This window comes from Apium graveolens, chromosome 11 (genome assembly GCF_009905375.1).
Source record: "Apium graveolens cultivar Ventura chromosome 11, ASM990537v1, whole genome shotgun sequence".
Lineage (NCBI taxonomy): Eukaryota > Viridiplantae > Streptophyta > Magnoliopsida > Apiales > Apiaceae > Apium > Apium graveolens.
Window position 1 is genome coordinate 45169883 of NC_133657.1, and position 23453 is coordinate 45193335.

Here is a 23453-nt window from a genome sequence, read left to right on the forward strand (position 1 = left end):
AGGTAATCCAGTTCAACACTCAATGACAAAGCACATCAGCATCAGGTACCACTTCATCAGGGAACATGTGGATGAAGGTACAGTGGAATTGCATTTTGTTCCCACAGATCAACAGTTGGCAGATATCTTCACAAAACCATTATGTGAAGCTACTTTTACAAGATTGGTAAATGAACTTGGAATGGTTTCAGGTTCTTTCTCTAAATCTGCTTAGACTTGTTCTGTGTTATCAGACTTTATGCTCAGTATTTACAGAATTACTCTCATTGTGTATTCTGTGCTTAATTGATAAATGTCTTTAAGTACTGACTGTTGTCTGATATATGTTTCTAAACTCTGATAAGTGATATGTCTGTTCTAGTACCTATTCAATCCTATGAGGATAACTGTGCTAGATACTGACCTAGTAGTCTTCAATAAACAAATGATTCCATGGAAGAAGTAATTATTTCAGTGGAAATCTTATGACACTAGCAAATTTTGATAACTGAGCTTAGTTAAGTTCACTTTGTATATCTTATTACTAAGTCACAAATTAGAATAATGCTACTCATCTGTTAAGTTCTGATACTAGTAAAACTGCTGAATGTACTAAGTGCTGATAGACCTCTCTTATCAAAAGAAAAAGCAAAAAGATCAAGGATTAAAATCAGGTACTCCTTTGAGATCTAGAGTAAAAATGTGGAAGGGACGACCCAAGTGCATTGCTGGTATTAAGTAAATATGCATCAGAAAAGCAAAATATTTTCTTGGTGACTTTTCACACTCTATGATTACTGGAGAAATACTTTGAAAATAGCATAAATTCTGATAAACAGTCGTAACTCACTTACACTGAGAAGCCACTATAAAATAGAATTTCAAAAGATGCATAAAATTAGCACAAAACAGTTGAGGTGGACTCAAGCATAAACTCATTCTTCAGTAGGTTTCAGGACAATGACAGATCTTTAGCAAAATTTTAGTTATGCCTTATTTCTAAGATGTACTGAAGTGAATCAGACTTTACTCTTTGTCTGTTTTTAGCTTAATGCACACACTAATCACTCCATCTGAATGATGAAAATTTCTGTGGTGGTCTATGTTATTTTAGATAAACAGTCATTGTGTCATTATTGCACAAATTCTGAGGACAAGTTCTAAGTTACACGTTCTGATGATTAAGTTCTGACGTCCATAACTCAGAACTTGTATGAGTATTTACTAAGATGGGCATTCCTTTTTCGAGTTAAGAAATTATGTTCTGATGACTGTTAAGTTCTGGTATAGGTCTAAGTTCTGATTTCTCAGTCTAATCCTTTACTTGGCTTATCTGTGAATAAAATTTGATAACAGTCTCAGTTCAAACTCGAATATGTTGAAGCTGAGAAAGCAACTTCTCAGAAGGATTCTGAAATTGGGGATTCTAGGCTTCTCAAGAGGCTTAGACGTATGATAATTCCTGAAACTCCCAAGGAATCCAAATCAACAAGGAAGTACAAGAAACAGAGGGCACAAAGGCCAGTTTCAGATGATGAGGAGGAAGCAGCTAAAAAGGGGATCAGGAATCTCTGATCTCACAAGGCAAGGAATTTGCTCCAGTCACTTCTTCTCCATCCACTCCATCTCAGGAAGCTGTATCTGACATGGCTAACTCCCCATCTGTGTCTCTTGTTGATCCAGGCACAAGTGCTGAAATTGATATTCAGAACTTGGTTGTGCCTGCAATTCTTTTCTTAGAAGCTCCAACAACAAATAATCCTTCCACAACACCTGTTACTGATGCTGTTCAAACTCCAGAGTTATCAACAACACCTTCTCTGCATCAAGATGTTGATGATCAGATTTTAGGTGAGCATCAGGATATGGCTGTTGATCAGAACTTAGTATCAGATCAGCAATTAGAGGATGCTGAAGCCTCCATTGCTACTCACACTGTTGTCTTATCAGAAGATACTGATTCTTTAAGTTCTGATGCTGCAAATGTTGGAGATACTGGTGAAGCTGCTACAACTGTAGATGCTGATGAAGCAGGTCCTTCAGGACATACTCCTCCACCGACTCTTCCTAAGTCTGAACTGGTAAAGGAGTTTGTTATCAGGGATGCACCAGTGCCTTGGAGTGAAACTCCTACAGGTCAGGAGTGGACTAAGGAATGGAACTCAGTTTCATGTGTTCCAAATGCTTTACATCTTGCTGAGCACCTGACTAAAGCTGATGAAATGTTAAATTCTGATGATTTTAAAACCCAGCTTAGAGTCACTGCATTGAGTACTAAACATCTACAAGGTCTTCATTCCAATACTCATGCAGAGCTACACAAGATTCAGGAGAACTTTATCAAACAGGAACAAGTTTGGAAAATTGATAAAAAAAAGTTCTTCCAACCTACCATTGACAGGGTTGCTTATATTGAGAAAACTCAAGAGAAACAACAAGCTCAGATTGATCAAATTCTGACAAATCAAGCTTCTCAGCAATCGCAACTTACTGAAATCCAGACCTCAGTGGAACTACTTCTCTCTATTTTATTACCTGCTGATGCCAAAAAGGGGGAGAAGGTAATTAAGTCCAAATGCACAACCAACAAGACACTGCAAGGAAAGGATGATGGAAAAGATGACCAAGGAACCTCTGGAATGGGTAGTGGTCATAGTCAAGGTAGAAGGTTTACATCAAGACAAGCTAGTCACAGAACAAGTTCTGATACTGGGAAAAGAATAAGTTCTGCTGCTGGTAAAAGGATAAGTTCTGATGAACTTCTAGATCTTGATGAAGAAATGTCAAGATAGTTATTTCTTCAAGAAAATCCAGGGATGGACTTGGAAAGTTTAAAGGAAGAAGAAGTCAGACTTAAATCAGAGAAAGTCACATCTAAATCTGAAGCTTCTGGTAAAAAGTTACTTCCAAAACCTAAAGGCATTGTGATCAAAGAAAGGATACATACTGAAGCAACTTTGGCTAGATCACAACCACAGATAGATCCAAGATCCAAGGGTAAAGAAAAGGTTGGTGAACCTATCAAGCCTTATTTACCTCCTGAGGAAGAAGAAATTACTGATGGAAAAGATGATCTTGCTCTGACTACAAGAAAAGTTCTTAAAACAACCTCTGACATGGCTCAAGTTGTTCAGAGTCAAGAAATTGTAAGTTCTGATATTCAGAAGAAGCAAGTAACCTCTGACAGTGCTCAAGTTAACTTGATATCAGAAAATAGATCAAAGACACTCCTACCAGGATTCACTAAAGCAAAACAAACTCAATCTTTGAAGACTACTGCAAGTGGTTTTGAAGCAAGAGTAGTTACTGGAAAGGAAGCTAGAGATAAAACTGGATTGGGAAGTGCTGATGAAAGAAGAGTACACAACACTACCAATGATCCAACTTCCTTGAGTGAACCAGGTATTGGAGCAACTCCTGAGAGATTGAATCAACTGGAATCTGTACAGATGGTTTACCATACCTACTTGAAAGAATACATCATGTTGTATTTCATGACAGATGGTAGGGTTTATCATATAAGACAAAATGCCATTCCTTTGAAGTATTTTGAAGAATTGGAGCATGTACTTTTCTTACTTCAAGTGGATGACAGAATAACAGAGACTGCTGCAAACTACTTAAAAGAACAGATTCAGAGACAGAAAAGGCTTTATTCTGTTAAGTCTGACAACAGATATGTTCCAAAGTACAGAGATCACAATGGTGATATTGTTGATATGAATGAAGCCTAATACTGCACAGATCAGAACGTATCTTGGTATTAAGGGACTTGAATTCAATCTTGAGTTAGAAAAAGCTTATGTCATAAGACTAGATCAGGAGTTAAGAAAAACAAAGATTAATGATCTCAGAGCTGCAATCTTTCAAACTGGTGAAGATACTGCAGAGCTTAAAGGTGTTAAAAGGAGAATGATTAATGAACTAAGATATGCTGAGAAATGTTTGTTGAAGAACTATCTCAGAACAACTCCTGACATCAGAGAGATCAGAAAATGAAGAAGCCAAGTCGAAGATCTACAACTGCTTAAATTCTGATATTTATACAGATTGAAGTTGTTATCAGAAGTTGAAATTGGTAAAAACTTTAAGGACTGTAAGTTGTAGTTATCTAGTCTATTTCTCATGCATTTGTACTTAATGTTTTTGACATCATCAAATATCTGTTAAACTTGTATATTTTGTTAATTTACAAGTTGGGGGAGATTGTTAGATATATTTGATAATGTCATGGCTAATATGTTTTATGTTTAGCTTTCAGATCTTACGTGAACAGGATAAATCAGTACTTAACTGTTGATCAGTACTTATACTGGAAGTCAGGACTTAAGGATATCAGTACTTATATTATCAGGAGATAATCATCAGAAGATAGATATCAGAACTTAAGTGCTGAAGGACAATTAGATAAGGACAGTAGCTGATTAAAGGAAAGAAGATTGAGATAAACATAAGAAGAGATATGCATGAAGAAGGAATTCTGTGAAGAATGGAATACTTGGAAGAAAAGATATCTGATTGATATATTTTAGGAAGCAGAATTATATTCCATATCAATTAGCGATTATCTTGTAACTGTGTAGTATATAAATACAGACATAGGGTTTACACTATAAGTGTTATCATTATTAGAAAAGATTATTCATTATAACCCTAGCAGCTCTCGTGATATTTGTTCATCACTGAGAGGTAACAGTTCCATACTGTAACAGAGTTTATTGTTTCAATAAAGTTTATTTTCTGTTACTTAAGTTCTTAAAGTTCGATTTGAGTGTACTATACACTGTATTCACCCCCTCTACAGTGTGTGTGTGTGACCTAACATAGTTAGTGGTTCTTATTTTCATACTTTAACCTAAAAAGATCCTGGTTAGTGTTAAAGGGGTTTAGATTCATTTCTTAATTATTTTTTAATCAGATTGTATAGGTTTGGTGATTAGCTAGTAACCCCCAGACTTATACCCCGGGTCTGGAGGGTGTTACATTAGACCAGCGCGGGCACGCCATACCTCTGGAGAAAACTTCTGATTTTTTCTTTTCCTTGCTGCTTCGAGCCGGCTTTCCACGAGCTTTTATTCCAACAACACCTTAACACCAAATTAGCACTAAAATAATGCTAATTCACCTGATTACCTAGATAATGCCTGAAATGCAAAAACACTAGAAAACACGTTAAAACACTTAACACCTTGAGTACAAACGCATCAATTCAAAGCTTAATAGAGAATTATAAAGTGTCATAAATGCCATTCAACAATATCTACAATATTAAAGTGCATAAAATGAATTAGTCTGCATATGATCATTAAATTATATGCAAGTGTTTATTCATATATATTCACAATGTACATCTCCCACTATTTTTATCAAATCAATAACCATAACTATTAATTCGGAAAGAATATCTTCTATATCCTTTCTAGTGAGCCAAGATCCATATTTCACCATGTGTTAGGTCAGCTTTGGCTTTTATCCTAAAATATGATTATTTAGGTAGACAACATTTGTCAATTATATCAACTATGTAACTCTGGGATAGCTTGGTGGAACAACATTTGTTCATATTTATCTTATAAATCTCTCCAAACTCTATGCCTCTAAGTTCACAATCCTATTGTGGTAACTTAGTCAAGTAAAACCCAATAGTCAAAAAGTATCAATATACTTCAACACATCTCCCACGATAGATGGGAGTACTTCGCTTTGGCGAACCCACTCCTTATCGATCTATGTATTAATGCATTGGACTCAATGGAAGGCATCTGGTCAACTTAATATTAACTTTAGGGTTTTGTTAATTTAAAACAATCATGATCCCATCATAAATAGATTCCCAATTTCTCCTTGAATAAAATACTTCAAATTAATATACGCCAATGGTTTGATTTCCAGGTAGTGTGGTAGTCACAACGGTCTCGCTTAAAACCCACAACTTTACAAGTTTAATGAACTGGATTTTGACAAAATCGCCCCATGTCAAAAATAAAAAAATTATATTTTATTTTGTGTTTCATAAACACGAGAATCTCATAATCGTTTGTTCATTTTAAAATTTTGAATCATTACAGATTTTATCTTGTTTCGCAAGCATGGCATGGATGTCGTATTTAATACACACATCCTTAATCTAATTAAACATGCATCATTAAACTAATCATACATTCATCATATGAGAATATATATGTAAAGTGCAATAAAGTAAACGTGGTTAGTTATGGCTTCATCCAATATGATCTTCATCAAGCTAATGACAAAAATCTAGGTCAATCTAAGGCGGAAAATAAATACAAGCTAACTATTACATGTCTTCTTTCTTGAGTTATTTTTTTTGTATTACTTTCTTAGATGGCCTCCATATGGGATTACCCTTCCTTGAATTAAAATATTCATGTCGTCATGTACATTACAATAATAAAATACAAAAATAAATCTAATGAACTTACAAGAAGAACTCGAGTTACATTCGAGATTTAATAATTAGAAGATCAAACGACATGCAAGCCGTATTTAAAAAACCAAAACAATGAACCTAAGGTCATAAGCCATAACCATCAACCATGCTCAATTAACACATAAGAACATGTTATAACATATAATCTGATCTTAACATACCATTCCCATCATAATCTAATCATAAAAACCAAATATGGCAAAAATCAGAAAATTCGAAATTAAGTCTGATAACATTAAATCACATATTACAAGGTCTAAATGACGTCAAACGCCTAACAGATCAGAATCGTATCAAATATGATTCTTATAAAAAGAACAAATATAAATCATGTATACATCAATATATATACAGATTATATAATGATCATATGATTATACAACTCTCATGAATATCATATATTCAAAACCTATACATACATACATATATATAAATATAACAACATGTAAAACATACAAAATCGCATACATAATAGTCATGGAAGATTGTATACATGCTATCATCGTAAAATCAATAAAGACATAAATGAAAAACATATTTAATTCGTAGATCAGATTGTTTACCTTAAGAAGCTTTATAAATTGGCTGACTAATGGAGGTCCAAAGTTTGTTCAATCACCACGCATCCCGCTCTCGCGATCTACGCTCTATCGGTATCCACACGAATGCTTGAACACAAGGATTGAATGTGTACTAGCACAAAGCCATTTATTCTTGCTCTCTCCATCTTCTCTATTGGCGGCCAGGGTTTTAGTAAAAGTCTTACATCCAAAATAAGCCACACAAGAGATATTATATAGAGGGTAGAAAAACGAATTATAACTCCTAACCAATTAAGAGTTACTATTGTTCGAAATTCCTATTTGTATTATAATTAAGTCTCACTTAATTATTTAATAAATAAATTTCATAATTAATATTAGTAAATTCGAATATCATTATTTATCTAATAAGTTAAGTCAAACTTAATTAATATTATAAATAATTCAAATAACTCTAATTTTAATTTAAATCCAATTTAAATAATCCTTCAAGCATTCTCTGTGTGAGACCCTATAGATTATTATTACATTGACAACGAATTTTAAATCTAATTTTAAATCGTAAACAATGAGCGGAATCTATTAATATATCATTGCTTCCCAAGTAATAGTAATAAAATCGATGATCGATTAAACCTTTCGTGAATAATGTACAATGTAATATAATCCCTTCAGCTTGTTCCTGAGGTATTCAATTTCCTGTCTGACTGTCTCAAGGCCAACAAGCTGCAGTTCTGGCTCTTGTTTCTCCATTTCAAGCTTCATATTTATTTTTGACAGCCTACTCACTTCCTCAGTAGCTGCTATCATGCTTGTGTGGTTATGAAACATCTCTACACTCATTTTCTCAACAGTTTCTTTATATTGGCTTATATTTAAATTAATTATGGTTAGAGTTGGTACCTATGATTTGGATGTAGATGTCTCCTTGCTCTAGAGACATGGTCGCATAATTTTCAAATTCTTCACTGTCATCCTCTTCATCTGTATCATCCCAACTTTTGCCTTCTTCAATGTAAGCCTTTCCATGTTGCATTCTCAAGAGTTCTTCATAATTTGCTTCCAATTACAATTAAGCTTTGTATTTCTTCACCTTATTTGGCTTTCTACACTCACTGGCAAAGTGACCTAACTCATCACAACTGTAGCATCTTATCTTTGATCTGTCAACAGATCCTGTTTTGTAGCCACTTTTTACAGTTGAGCTGAACTGAGTTTTTCCTTTCCAATTTTTGTTGTTGTGGGATGCTTAACCCTTTCTCTTGAAGAGCTTTGGCTTCTTAACCCTTATATTAGAGATTTTCTTGCAAGGTAAGCCATTGATTGGTCCATCTCATCCAGTTCATCAAGGGTGTAGAATTCATCCTCTTCTATTTCTAGTATGACTTGCTTATGTGGTTCCTTATTTTTCCACTTATGTACTTGCCAATTAAGGAGCAGCCTCAGGTAAGTGAGGTAAACACTATTGTCCCTACTACTTCTCTACCACCAGTTTCTTTACAAATAACTGTGGCTATGACATTTCTGACAATGACCAAAAAGGTGCCTACCCAAGCTACAAAAATCTAGAATTTCAAAATCCAAGTCAAAGAAAGACCCCTCTAGTTTCTCTCAAAAGAAGCTAGTTGTAACATCCACTAAAAAATAAGAGGGGAGTATGAAGGGAAATAAGTCTGGTGAGGGACATGGTGATCATAGAAGAAACCCTAAGAATAAGGAGGGAGAGGTGTGTGTAACCCAACCTAGCCACACTGCAGTTTCCCAACAAGTTGTAGTGCTTAATAAGGATTTAAGGTCATTCCTAGTTTCATCTTCTCAAAAGGATGTTACTATTGAAACAAGCTCTGAACCAAGAGCACATGCCAATTGGTTAGGGACACAGACTCATCCCAAACTTACACAAGAAAGAAGAAATCTAAAACACTTGGGGATACACAGGGTGTACACACTGTGCCTACTGCAGTCAAAGACTCAGTTCATGCACTTTCTTAAATTCAGGTTGATGTGGCTCCAATAAATATGGAGTCACAACCAAAATATAAAGAAGCACCTCATACACAAACACCCACTATCTCTTTGGATGTAGACATGATTCACACATCAGTTCCTGATTCTCCATCTTTAACTCTGTTGGAGAAGCCAAAATCTCAAGCTAGTGAGCATCATCTTTTAGGTGATTTGTTGGCTCATTTACCATTTCTTTCTGATTCTACTGAGAAATCTATGTAATCTAAAATCAATCACCAAAGATTCTATAGTAGTTTCAACTCCAAACTCTGTCATTTCTACTACCTCGACGGATATTGTTCATCGATTGACCAGTGATTGCTTTTCGACGGATGTGCTTAACGGTAATTATCCGTTGAACCCTTCAACTTCTACTTCGACGGATGTCTCTCATCCATTGATTGTCTCTACACCACTTGAAATCTTAACTATTGTTACAAGTGCAGATGATTTAGTAGTTGTACAATCACTCCTAGGATTGAGGGAAGAGAGTGAACAGAGTGAGAGGCTGAGTTGCTCTTCGGCAAAAGGAGAGGAAAAAAGTGAATCTATGTGAGCTATTTCTTCCAGCTTGGAAAAAGTGAGTGAGTGGAGTCCCATCTTAGTAGGTGAAGGTGAGGGTGTGAGGGTGAGAAGCCAAGAGGGGCCCTTGATGTAACCAAAGAGAGATAATGAGAGAAAAGGAGGTATAGAAGAATGGGAAGAGCCCATTGTAAGTGAGTTAAGAGATGTCAATGAGGCTGGAAAAAATCAGCTATTTCAGCAAGATTAACAAGCTGTCTTAGACTCTATTTCTTACGAAGCTGAGGCATTTACTCACCCTATTCCATCTCATCAAGTTTTAGCTGAACATGACAATGTGGCTGCTGAGAAAATTCTCAACTTGGTGCAAACAACTGCTTCTATGCAAAGGGCCAAGGATGCAATAACTGCCATGCCAACCACAGCTGGTGATGATGTTTATTATCCAACTAGTGGCTCTGAGGATATGTTTGGGGATGTAGATGATGATGAAGGAGATTTCATGGACATAGGGGGAGAAGCAGGCCCTACCTCAAGATCAAAACTCCATCTTGGGCGTTTGTCAAAGAATGTGATGAGCACCATTTCAAATCTACTCTCTTTCGCATCATTCAACAAACTCAGACAGCTCTTCAAGCTACTACTCTGCAGTTTGAACAACTGGAGTTTGAGATTCTATGACATTGTCATTGGAAACCAACACATTAGTTCCATCAACAATATTTCCTTGACTAGCTCTCAATGACTTCCTCTGTAATATTTCCAGCTCATAAGTCTTAAAGATCCATTACAAGACTTCCAATGTCATTCTGCTTAAATCTCTTCCTTCTCTAAAAGAAGATATTTTTTGTTCTAAATGGCCAGAAAGAGTGAGCAAGAATTTAAGTTTGACCTCTTCAACTTCATAGTACTTGTCATGAAGCTGCAAATCATGTATCGGCTTATTGAACCTCTAAAAAACATCAGTTATAATTTAATTAGGTTTAGCCATAAGCCCTTATACTATGACACTAAAATCCTTCTTTGATTAGATCTAACTTCTTCTATTCCCTCACAAAGTATTTCAATTTTCTCCCAGATCTGTTTAGTAGACTCACAATTGATAATGTTATTGTCCATTACATTATCAAGAGACTCAATCAATATGAGTTGTAAGTTGTTGTCCAATTAAACCTTTTCTTTCTCATTCTCTTTGTAGGTTGCAGGATCTTTAGGAGCAAAATGTGCTGGTATGACCATGTCTCCATTTATAGTGTTAGGAGAAATTGATGATATCAAGCAGAAACTATCAGAAGTTCACTTTAGAACTTATATCAACTGATGATGATTATGTCAATAGATGATGATATCGACAGATGATGATATCAACAGATGATAATGTCAACAGATGATGAAATCAGTATTTGTCACATCAGTTGATCTTCGATAAGGAAAAGGAAATAGGAACTCAAGGCGGTGAAGGACTTTATCTCAGAAGCAATTGTATAGGTATCCTTGTTGTTGATGTAATAGGATTCCTTATACATTGTGTAGATGTGCTCTATTAAAAGCACATATTAGGTTCATGCTGTATATATTGTGACATTGTTATATCTTTTGCATAACCTAGCAGCTCTGAAGGATAATTGTTCATCCTTTCGAGAGAGTACATTTGTAATAAGTTTTTATCAGTTAATATAAAAACTGTTGATTCTGTTGAAGCTCTGTCGAATAGATTGTATTAACTGTATTCACCCCCCACTATAGTTGATTAAGGGCCTAACAATTGGTATCAGAGCTTGATGTTAACGTAAAAATAGTTTAATATTTGAAAATCAATCTACAATGGGAGACAAAGAAGAAGAGACACAGAATCAGAAACCACCAACCCCAGCCACATCACAGATAAGCAGCAACATGAGTAGGTATGAAGAAATCAAGGCACCTATCCTGAAGTTATATGAATATCAATCCGGAAAGTCAGGATGGCCATGTGTTTGGAAGCCACAGATCTTGAATACCTAAACAGGATCTATGATGGTCTTCATAGACCAATGAAGGTACCTGTTTCGCTGACAGGAGAACTAGAGAAGATGATAGACAAAGATAGGAAGGACTACTCTCCTGAAGATATTTCATATATCATGAAGGATGCTAAGGTTAGACATATCCTGCATAACAGTCTTAATAGTGTTATGTCCAATAGAGTCATTGGATGTAAAACAACAAAAGAGATTTGGGATGCTTTAGAAGTAAAGTGTCAAGATACAACTGCTATCAAGAAGAACATGATGATAGTACTTACTCAAAAATATGAGCACTTTGACTCAAGGGACAATAAGTCCTTAACTGAGATCTATGACAGATTTCAGAAGTTGCTGAATGACTTATCCCTTGTCAACAAAGAATATGATTTGGAGGACTCAAACTTGAAGTTCCTACTTGCTCTCCCTGACAAGTGGGACTTTAAGGTCACATCAATAAGGGATAACTATCAACTTGAAAACACACCTCTAGATGAGATCTATGGCGTTTGGAAAACTCATGAACTAGAGATGGAGCAAAGAAGCAAGAGGAAATGATCAAAATCTAGACCAGATGCACTCAAGGTTGAAGAGAAGCCAAAGGAGAAAGCTAGGAGGAAAAGCTACTCCAAAGTGAAAGCCATGATTGCAAAATCAGATACTGAATCATCAAATTCAGATGATGACTCAAATACTGATGATGAATTAGATACTGATAGTGATCATAACAACAATAAAGACATGGATCAAATGGCTGCCCTACTGGTTAAAAGCTTCCAGAAGATGGTCTAAAAGAACTTCAAGAAAGGGAGAAGATTTTCCAGAAAAGGTTCCAATTCCTCAAACATTGATAAGAGGAACAACAGAAGAGATAATGATTGGAAGGAATCTAAATCTGGAAAACTTGACAGTCAAAAGAGAGATGTTACAACTGTGTTGGACTTGGACACTTTGCAGCTGACTGTAGAAAACCCAGAGCTGAGAAGAAACAAGCTTTGATCTCAATGAAGAGATACTGGGATGATTCATCAGATTCAGATGATGGGATCAGTTATGCTCTCATGGAAAATGCTGATGCTGATGCTGATGCTGATAATGCTGAATTAAAGGTACCTCAGACTACTCATGTGTTTGATACTGATGATATCTATGAATTAAGATTATTTCTTAAGTCTCTGCATGTTAGTTATAAGGATCAAACCTTAGAGAATAATATAATCTAGAGTGAAAACTCTGAGTTAAAGAAAATGAATGATCACCTAGAAATTGAGTTGCTTTCCATGCTAGAAATTCAAAAAAAAAGATAATGTTGTTTATATTAAAGAAAAATTGTTAAAAAAACATGTTTATCTAGAGAAGGAGCTAGCAAGAGAAAGAGAAGTTATTAAACTTTAGACTAACTCAGGAAATTTTAGAGAATGGCTGTTAGGGATCAGGGTTAGGATATTCAGCTAGATCTAATTCTGAGAAGAAAAGTGGAAAATAAGCTGAGAAAATATAACCAATAAAAACTGATAGCAAGGTCAAATTGAACAAGGTTCAAATAAAGAGCATTAAGTTTAATCCAAGTGCTAATACTGATAAGTCAATCCATGAGGAAGGTACAACCTTAGCACATAGATCAAACTTAATTACTGACAAGAGTGAACAAGTTCACACAAATTCAGTAAATATTAGTTCAATGACTTAGAAACAGCTTAAGCAAAAGCTGAAGGACTTACACATGAAAGACAAGAGGAAAAGGTCTAGGAAAAATAGGAATGGCAAGGTAGGTGTTAATAAGAATGGAAATTATGTGACTCCTCTTAATGCACCTAGAAAGACCTGTTCAAACTGTGGTAGCACTAATCATCTTGCTAATTCTTGCAGGAAGAATAAAGAGATAAATGATGTAACACCCCCAGATCCGGGGTCGGGAATCCGGGTCGTCACGGTCTTTCTTTCCATAAATATCACTTAATTAAAAATAAATAACCTCATACTGTGATCCCATAATAACACACACCACAACCCGTTATAGTCTCAGAGATGAAATTGAAATAAGTACAAGTCCTTGAATCCACAATTTAAAAGTTATTACAACCCAAAATGATTACTTAATAAGTTTACAGTTAATTGCCATTATCTTCCACAAGTTATAATTATACATAATTGATTCCCAAAAGTAGAGAGCCTGGTCTAGAGATAGATCTACCTCTGCAGCTATAGTAGCTATGATATCAATGGGAAGACGCAGGACGCTTCCCACGCTCTTGCGCTGGGTCTGCTGGAGTCTGGCCATCTTTCCTAACTGTTGTTATGTGATGAAGAAATGAAGTAAGAGTGAGCATTACAGCTCGCAAGATAATATATAGTGTAATCAATAATGCAAGTATCTAAATAGATAACTTACTGGAAATCTTTATCAAGTGTAAGATAATTACTTACTGGATATAAGCTTAACGGGAGATGAAGTTACCAAATACTTCACTATACTTATACCATTTTAGAAAACTACTTGAACGACCACTGTTCAAAGTATAATAAGTTTTCAAAGGTTCATCATATAGATGAGACTACAATATAAGACTTGAATAGATTCAAACTTTGAAATATTGTTTAAAAGAAATGAAGTTATGAGATACTTCATTTGAGGAAAACATCATTATAACCAATTGACCCTGTCAACGCTTCGACAATCACCCATCCGTAGCCTTTCGATCGAAATGCTCTAGGTAGTGTTGTAGAAATATCCTAACTGGATGATGAACTCATTACGAGAGTTTACCGCGCCAGGAAGACCACTTACGATGATCATTCGCAGTAGTGCAACCCCACCATTTTGTACATGTAGAGGAGAACAGTCGGATTTACTTGTCAACCGAACACTGGACTCCAAAGGAATGGACCATCTTAGCGGAACTTCTGGGCCATTTGGGCCAATATAATAAGGCTGGGCCGGCGCCACTCGACCACTTACGCCACTCCTAGTTCAGATGAAATCTATGACTCTGAAACATAAAGCTCGACCCCCTTTCCCCAAATAGAAACTTGTTGATACGGCTCCACCAAGAAGTCGTATCTAGTTGGAAAGGAAAACTCACCGATATTTCCCAGGCGATGTCTATTAATGGATTAACTTGTTCCAAGAATTTTACTTCCCGAGTGTTGGGTAAGTAATCACAAACTCTTTTATCAAAACAACAACCTTGTTGAGAATATAAAAATACATCACGGAGCCGGATCCCTCAGATTTTTGAGCGAGTATTTAAATCCCCTTCGAAAGGAAGATCTTAAATTTGAAAACGAGTTTTGCGATCCACTCTAACCTTCCAAAATATAGTTTTGATAAAGCTTGAAAATAATCTTTGGAAATATTTAAAGTAAGAATGATTTGATAGTATAAATTATGTTGCGAATACTTGGTAAATATCAAAACATTATTCTTTAGGAAAATAAAGAATATTATTTAATAAAATAAGCGGAATTCATAAGTCCTCAAATGAATATTCAAAATAATATTCATTAAATAAAATAAGCGGAGTCATAAGTTCTCAAATGAATATTCAAAATAATATTCATTTATAAAATAAAACTATCGAATAAACCTTATTCGATTAATAGTTTTCAAAACTATATATATATATACTCGGGAACATCGCTTCCCGATTTAGAAAGATGTTCAACTCTGGGTCCCCTATATTAAGGGTATACGCAAGTACTGCTTATCTCTAGCATAGGTATTATGCAGTTTATAATCAATTGAATCAAAAATGAGATATGAAGAATACTAAACAGGCATGCATATATATATCATATCAGCATGCTCCAATATATCGCAAGACTTGCTAATAACAACCATGCACTTATCACAAGATAATGCATAAACAAATATATACATCACAACAACAGTATAACGGGTAGAAAACTTGCCTGAGCGACTGGGGGTGGTAAAAGGCCTGGGGCGAGTCTGGTAACCTATAAACAACATATAAGTTGGAATTAAACCACGGTCGCTTAAGAAACTAGTCTTTAACCAATTAGACCCTAACGTTCGCTTTTGCATTTAACGATTCACATAAGTCGCTCGTGCACCCTCAGTTCCACCATTTTAATAATTTAACCGTTACGAATTTTAAGGCGACTCTTTCGCGAATACTCTACCAACTGACCTATTAACCTTACATAATTGTTTAATACTCCAATTAGTCATTAATTAACCCTTTTTGGTCTTTAACCTATGTTTCAAAGTAAGGCGAGGGGAAATGGTTCGTTCACGAAACGCCGTTACTTAAAACGGTCGTTTCTCCTAAACCGTACATCGGATTTAAGTGAACCACATATCAAAACGAAGCTTACGACATAATCTAGCTAAACATGTCAAAGTCACAGATTCAACAGTTATCTCTCTGTCCGGAACACGAAGAACAAGCAGTTGTATGAAAATGGGCATTACGGCGTCTATGTTTACGCGATTACCAAGTTTTAAACCACTCCAAACAACCACAATTCTACTCTCAACCAACAATACAACCAACCCTCATACAAAACTTACTACATCAGTCCCAAATCTCAAGATTTTCCAATTTATTCAACCCCAAACATGAACTACTAACTATACTTAAGTTTCATTAACTATAAACAAGATTCCAACATCCAAATCACTACAAGTCCAATCCAAACTCTAAACACACAAGCATCATGCTTCTCATTTACTATAACAATCAAAACCATTCCTAATACTCAAAGTAAAGTTAGGGTTTGGAGGTGTTATACCTTCCTTGGAGTGATTGGAGTAGCTAGGAAGCCTTGAGATAGCTTAGGAATGCTCGGATCTTAAAGAAAAACAAAGAAAACAAAGTTAGTAACTTGAAAACACTATTCATCATCTTCTTCCTTGATTAATTGAAAGAGATTATGAAGGAATTTGGAGCTTAAACTCCTAGGGTAGCCATAACTAATCATAAGGGACTTTGGATAATTACCTTGTAATTTAACAAAGCTTGGATCTTGATTTTTGAAAATTTTCCACTTGAAAAATGAAGAAGGCCGAGAGCATTTATTCTTGGGAGGGGTTTTAATTTGTTAAATGTGTTTGTGGTGGAAAATGGAAGTGAATGGGATATTTGGGTGATTAATTGGTTGATTAAAGTGAGTGGAGTGTGACTTAGCATGACATCACCTTGGTGACTTGATCATTTACCACTTGTCATCACTTGGTGGTGGAAGCATCTTTTTATTCTAATCCTTGCTTAAATGCTTGATCATCATCCTTAATCATTGCACTAATCTCACTTGAATTACTTGTCGTTTAATTGTTGTATGACTCGTTTATCGTTCGTTCTTGTTAATCGTTTGAGGGATCATATCCGGGATCTTATTACTTGGGTTCCCCTAACTTTTCTCAATATATTATATTCCTTTTATGATCCTCTCTTATAATCGTTGAATTTAAATCCTTTTAATCATGTTACCTTATACTCAATTCTTTCAGTATATGGTGGATTTTCGGGAAAAATCAAAGTGTTCGAATTTGGATTCTGACGATCTTTACATACACTTATATACCATATGGAGTACTAATAAGATCTTAGAATATCAATAAAAGAATTACTACATAGTGTGGCATGAAAAGTTTTCTTATTCAGCATAATCAGCAAAATCACTATTCATAAGGTTTACAAAAAGTCCAAAAATTTTGGGGTTATTACAGTCTCCCCTCCTTAAAAGGATTCCCTCCCGGAATCAGATAGAAAACAAATGGGGGTACTTTTCTAGCATTGTGCTCTCTAGTTCCCAAGTTGACTCCTCCACATTATGATTCTGCCATAACACTCTGACTAACTTGATTACCTTGTTTCGAAGCACTTGCTCCTTTTTATCTATAATCTTCACTGGCTTCTCCACATAAGTCAGGTCTGGTTGCATGTCCACCCGCTCGTATTCCACTATGTGCATGGCATCCCGATGATACTTCCTTAGCATTGGCTCATGGAACACATTATGAAGTTGTTGTAGGTTCGGGGGTAAGGCTAGCTCATAAGCTAACTTCCCAATCCGTCTTAGTATTTCAAAAGGTCCAATGTATCTTGGGCTTAGTTTCCCTCTCTTTCCGAACCTCATCAATCCCTTCCAAGGGGATACTTTTAGCAGTACTAAGTCCCCTACTTCATACTTCTTCTATTGGTCTTGGGCTGCTACAAGCCGTCCTTTGATGAGATCCACTATGTGTTTGGTCCTTTGGATCACCTCGGGTTCGAGCATCTTTCGCTCCCCCACTTCATCCCAGTATAAGGGAGATCGACACCTTCTTCTATATAGAGCCTCGTAAGGCGGCATTCCGATGCTGGCATGAAAGCTATTGTTATAAGAAAATCGATCAACGGCAAGTGATCATCCCAACTTCCTTTAAAGTCTATTACACAGACTCTCAACATATCCTCTAGTGTCTGGATGGTCCTTTCACTTTGCCCATCCGTTTGGGGATGGTAAGCGATACTCATGTTTAATTTGGTTCCCGCACATTCCTGAAAGCTCCTCCAAAATCTGGAGTTGAATCTGGGGTCTCGGTCTGAGTCAATGGATGCTGGGACTCCATGACGCGTCACTATTTCCTTAAGGTAAATGTCCACCTATCTATCGACTTTGTATCTCTCATTAATAGGAATGAAGTGAGCTGACTTTATTAGTCGATCTATAATTACCCATATGGCATCATGATTGGCTTTCGTCCTTTGTAAGCCTACAACAAAATCCATAGCTATCTATTCCCATTTCCATTCGGGGATCTCCAGGGGTCGTAAAAGTCCACTGGGTCTCTGGTGTTCTGCCTTTACTCTTTGGCAAGTCAAACATTTTCTTACCCATTCTGCTACGTCCCTCTTCATGTGGGCCACCCGTAATACTCCTTTAAATCCCTATACATCTTGGTGCTCCCCGGGTGAATGGAATACCTTGAATTATGGCTTTCATCCAAAATCTCATTTTTAAGCTCTTGAGCATTCGGAACCCAAATCCTATAGGAATACCTTATTATCCCTTTATCATCTCTCTTAGTATGGATCTCTTCTCCAGTCATTGACTCTCTTCCTTCATTCATTACTTTTTCTTGGCACAATCTAATCTTTTCCAATAACTCTGGCTGTATCGAGATCTCAAACGGCTTTTCAGTTCCAGCTCCGGTTACGTTTACTTCTATTTCCATTTTCTCGAAATCCCTTATCAATTCCTCCGTAGTCATTATCATTTTGAGTCTTCCTACTAAGGGCGTCAGCCACCACATTGGTTTTCCCTGGATGATAGAGAATCTCACAATCATAGTCCTTGATTAGTTCTAACCATATTCTCTGACGCATGTTGAGCTCTTTCTGCGTGAATATGTACTTGAGGCTCTTATGGTCTGTGAAAATCTCGCACTTCTCTCCACACAAGTAGTGCCTCCAAATTTATAAGGCAAAAGCTATTGCCGCGAGCTCAAGGTCATGAGTAGGATATCTAATCTCATATTCCTTCAGTTGTCTCGACGCATACACAATCACCTTACCATGCTGCATAAGCACACACCCTAATCTTTTGTGCGACGCGTCACTATATATCAAAAAATCTCCTTTTCCGTCTGGCAACGCCAACACCGGGGCCGTTACCAACCTTTTCTTCAATTCTTGAAAACTGTTCTCGCATTTTCTATCCATTCAAACTTCTCTATCTTACGAGTAAGTCGTGTTAAAAGGGTTGCGATCTTTTTTAAATCCTGTACAAATCTACGATAGTAGTCGGCCAATCCTATGAAACTCCTTACCTCAGCGGGTGTGGTTGGCCTTTCCCAATTTGAGACTGCCTCTATCTTGGAGGGGTCGACCAATAATCCTTTCTTATTGATCACATGTCCTAAAAACTGTACTTCATTCTTCCAGAATTCACACTTCGAGAATTTGGTAAACAATTGTTCTTCTCTGAGTATTCCTAGAGCTATCCTCAAATGCTCTGCATGTTCTGCCTCGGTCCTTGAGTAGATTAAATATTATCGATAAAAACTATCATACACTTGTCCAAGTACTTCTTGAATACTCTATTTATTTAATCCATGAAAGCCGCTGGGGTGTTGGTTAATCCAAAGGACATTACCAACAACTCATAGTGCCCATACCTGGTTCGGAACGCAGTCTTTGGAATATCTTCAGGTTTAATCTTTAGTTGGTGATATCCAGTTCTCAGGTCAATCTTGGAAAAGTAGACAGCATCATTTAGCTGGTCGAACAGATCATTTATTCTGGGTAACGGGTACCAGTTCTTTATGGTTAGCTTGTTCAACTCTCGGTAGTCGATGCACAGCCTCATGCTCCCATCTTTCTTCTTAACAAATAATACTGGTGCTCCCCACGGAGACACACTGGGTCTTATCATAACCTTATCCAAAAGTTCTTGTAATTAGGTAGCCAGTTCCATCATTTCTAATGGGGCTATCCGGTATGGTGCCTTTAAAACTGGCGTCGTCCCTTAGGCCAACTCAATAGAAAATTCAATCACTCTATCGGGTGGTAGTCCCGGAAGGTCTTGTGGGAATACATCTTCAAATTCGTTGACTACCAAAATGTCTTGCAAGTTGGGCACCTCCTTCTGCGTGTCCACCATATAGGCTAGGTAAGCCTCATTTCCTTTTCGTAGCATCTTATTAGCCTGGGCCATGGTCAAAAATTTCTGCGTCTGCCTCCTCCCTCTAAATATGACTTCTTTCTGCCCTGGGATATTCAACTTAACTTTCTTCCCTTTACAGTCTATCTGAGCATCATTGCTAGATAGCCAGTCCATTCCCAAAATTACGTCAAATTCCCCTAATTTAAAAGGAATCAGATGAACACTAAAAGATTGTTCCCCTATGCCTAACTCACAGGCGTGGTGAATCTGGTTAACAGGGATAACTTCATGGTTGGCTATTTCTAATTGTAAGGGTTCTAATAAGGGTTCAGCCTTAAGTTTTAATTTAAGCGCAAAGTCCCTCGATATAAAAGATTTAGTTGCTCCTGAATCAAATAAAATATTTCCACTGACTGAATTTAGAGAAAGGGTACCTGCTATCACATCTGAGTCTTTCATAGCATCTTGAACTATCATGTTGAAAGTCCTCGCAGTAGGTGGCTTATTAGAAGCAACCCTGCTTGCTCCTGAAGCTGCTGGTTTGTTCATTGGGCATTCCCTCTTCCAATGACATGGGCGTCCATACTGATGACAAGTGGTGGTTGGAATGACGGCAAGAGCTGACGAAGGGCACTTGTGGGAATAGTGACCCACTCAACCACACTTAAAGCAGGTTACTGGCTTTCCTCTATAATCCCCATAGTTCATCCTTCCACAAGTGTTACAGGCTGGCAATGGGGGTCGAGACTGGTTGGAATAGGACATTCCTGACTTCTGGCCGCTCAGGCTCACATTCACACTTACGGGCCGCTTAAACCCAGTACTCCTTCCCGGTAGGGACACTGCTCCTCGATTAAATCTAGTTGGGAAGCTCCCTCCTGTGGGACCTCCGCCCATGCTCATACTTTTCCTCTTTATTCCTTTCTTCTCTCTTTCCTTTTGTATCTGTTCACTTTCGGCTTCTACAATTGTTTCCTTTTACACCAGAGTGGCATAATCTGTAAGATCAAGGATTGCCACCCTATTCTGAATCCACGGTTTCAGTCCCTGCTGAAACCTCCTAGCTTTCTTTTCCTCGGTGCTCACAAACTCCGGCACAAACCTTGATAACTCTGTAAATTTTGCTTCATACTCTGCTACAGATAAGTTATTCTACTTTAGCTCCAAGAACTTGACTCCATATGGTTCTCCATAAACCTTGGGAAATATTTCCCCAAAAATAATTGACTGAACCTTTCCCAGGTTATAATAGCATCTGTCTCCAGGTTTTTCTTGGCCTCCCACCAGTAGTTGGCCTCTCCTTTCAGAAGGTAGGTAGCAAATACAGTCTTCTGTGCCTCATCGGTACTCAGAATCTCAAAGGATTTCTCCATTTCCTTTAGCCAAGCCCTTACCTCAACTGGGTAGGCTGATCCGTGGAACTCAGGGGGCTTAAGGGACTTGTAAGTCTTGAAAGAGTTTGCCACAACATTTTTATTTCCTTGAGGGGGTGGGTTGGGTTGACATTCCTAGTTCTGCCTTTGTAGTTGCATGAACTTCCCCATGTGATCCATGCCTGGGTTTGGTACTTGTTGCTCAACCTCAGCTTCTCCTTCTTCAGCCTCTATCTCAAATCCTTCAACATCATATATTTCCTCCTCCTCTTCATACTAGGAGTCATCCTGTTCAATATAATCCTCATCTTCCTCTTCACTGTGTTCTTGGTTCCTACCATCTTGGTTATGGCTTCCCGGGTCCTCAAACCCAGGGTTCGCCCTAGTTCCAATCCTTCTTGGCAGCATGATACTGATAAATTTTGGGAAAATTCAACGTTAGGTCACAATCATACATAAGATTATGCCTTGCACAGTTTCTATAATGGGGATAACGTATCTCATAATTCTATTATATTATGACAGTTCTAATAAGAAGTGTTGTAATAATAACGATAAAGACAGTGATCTTGTCACTAAGGAACTGAACTGAAAGGAAACAAATATATACATAATGCGAGAAATACATAGTTCGATCTGGTCAAAAGTACAATAGTGCTACAGTCATCTGCCCAACTGAAAATGAAAGAGTTAGATGCTAAGAAGAACCGGGATTATTCTGATAATCTCTGGAATGCTCATTGGAAAGATGATACATATCCTATTTCCAGAACACAAGCTGTTGCACATCTGGAAAAAGCAGAACAGAAGATTATAAATCCTGATATGTTAAATCATCTGAAAGCATCAACTTTAGTTGTCAGATCCTTACACACAGCTCATGAAGCAACTACTACTCAAATCAATCAGATCAAAGAATCATTGATTGCTTCAAAGTTGACTACTCATCAGGAAATTCAGAAACAAATTTCACCAATAGTTGTCAGGCAAACAGCAATTGAAGCAGTGAAGCTAGATTGGAAGCTAAACAAACTCAAATGTTTGATCAACTTACAGAAGTACAGAATTCAATGTAGTTGATTCTTTCTGTACTTCTTGGTGATGATGCCAAAAAGAAGGAGAAATTTGTTAAATCTTAATGCAAGAAGCTGACATTGACAGGTACTAATGATGAAAATACTGATGGAGGTAATAAGGGGGGATAGAAGGACAGTAAAAGGAGAAGAGGTGAAGAGCTAGTTGGAGTTAGTGGTTCATCAAAAGCAATCACTAGATTTCAGTCTAGATAAGGAGGAGAAAGTAAGAGGAATGAAAGAAGAGTAGAAGATTTGACTGTGACTACTAAAATGCAAGAATATTCACAAGTTATAATTATTGCTGATGAAGACCAAGGTATTCTGGAGAGAGAAGCTGGTGCTGAAGCAAGTAAATATCTTTAAACTATAAAAGTTAAAGGAAGAAAGACAACTTTATCCTACAAGGATCCAAAGATTCAATTATTTGACTCTGAGGTGAGTAGAAGAATATTTGCAAATAAAAATCCTAGAGTTAATCTTGAACTATTAAGGCAGATGGAAGAAGACTTCAAGAATTCTATGAAGACAACAAATGCTGATATTGCTGTTATTTCTCAAGTACTTTATGAAGATGATCCTTCTAACAGACCAACCAGAGGTATAGTTATAAGGGAAATTAGTCAAGCAGAAGATGAAAGATCTCTCAGATCACAAGTGTTTGGAACTACTGACAAGAAGCTTAAAGGAAAAGAGAAGATAGGAGAAATATCAAAGATTTCAAAGCCTAAAGCAAAAGTTGTTGCAAAGAAGAAGCCAATATCTAAGGAATATAAATATCAAACACTAATAGATCCAATCTATATAGTAGTTCAAGCTCATTATACTGAAGAAAAATATGAAGAAGAAGAAATCAGCCAAACTCACCAAAGAAGGAAAATTTAGGGAGC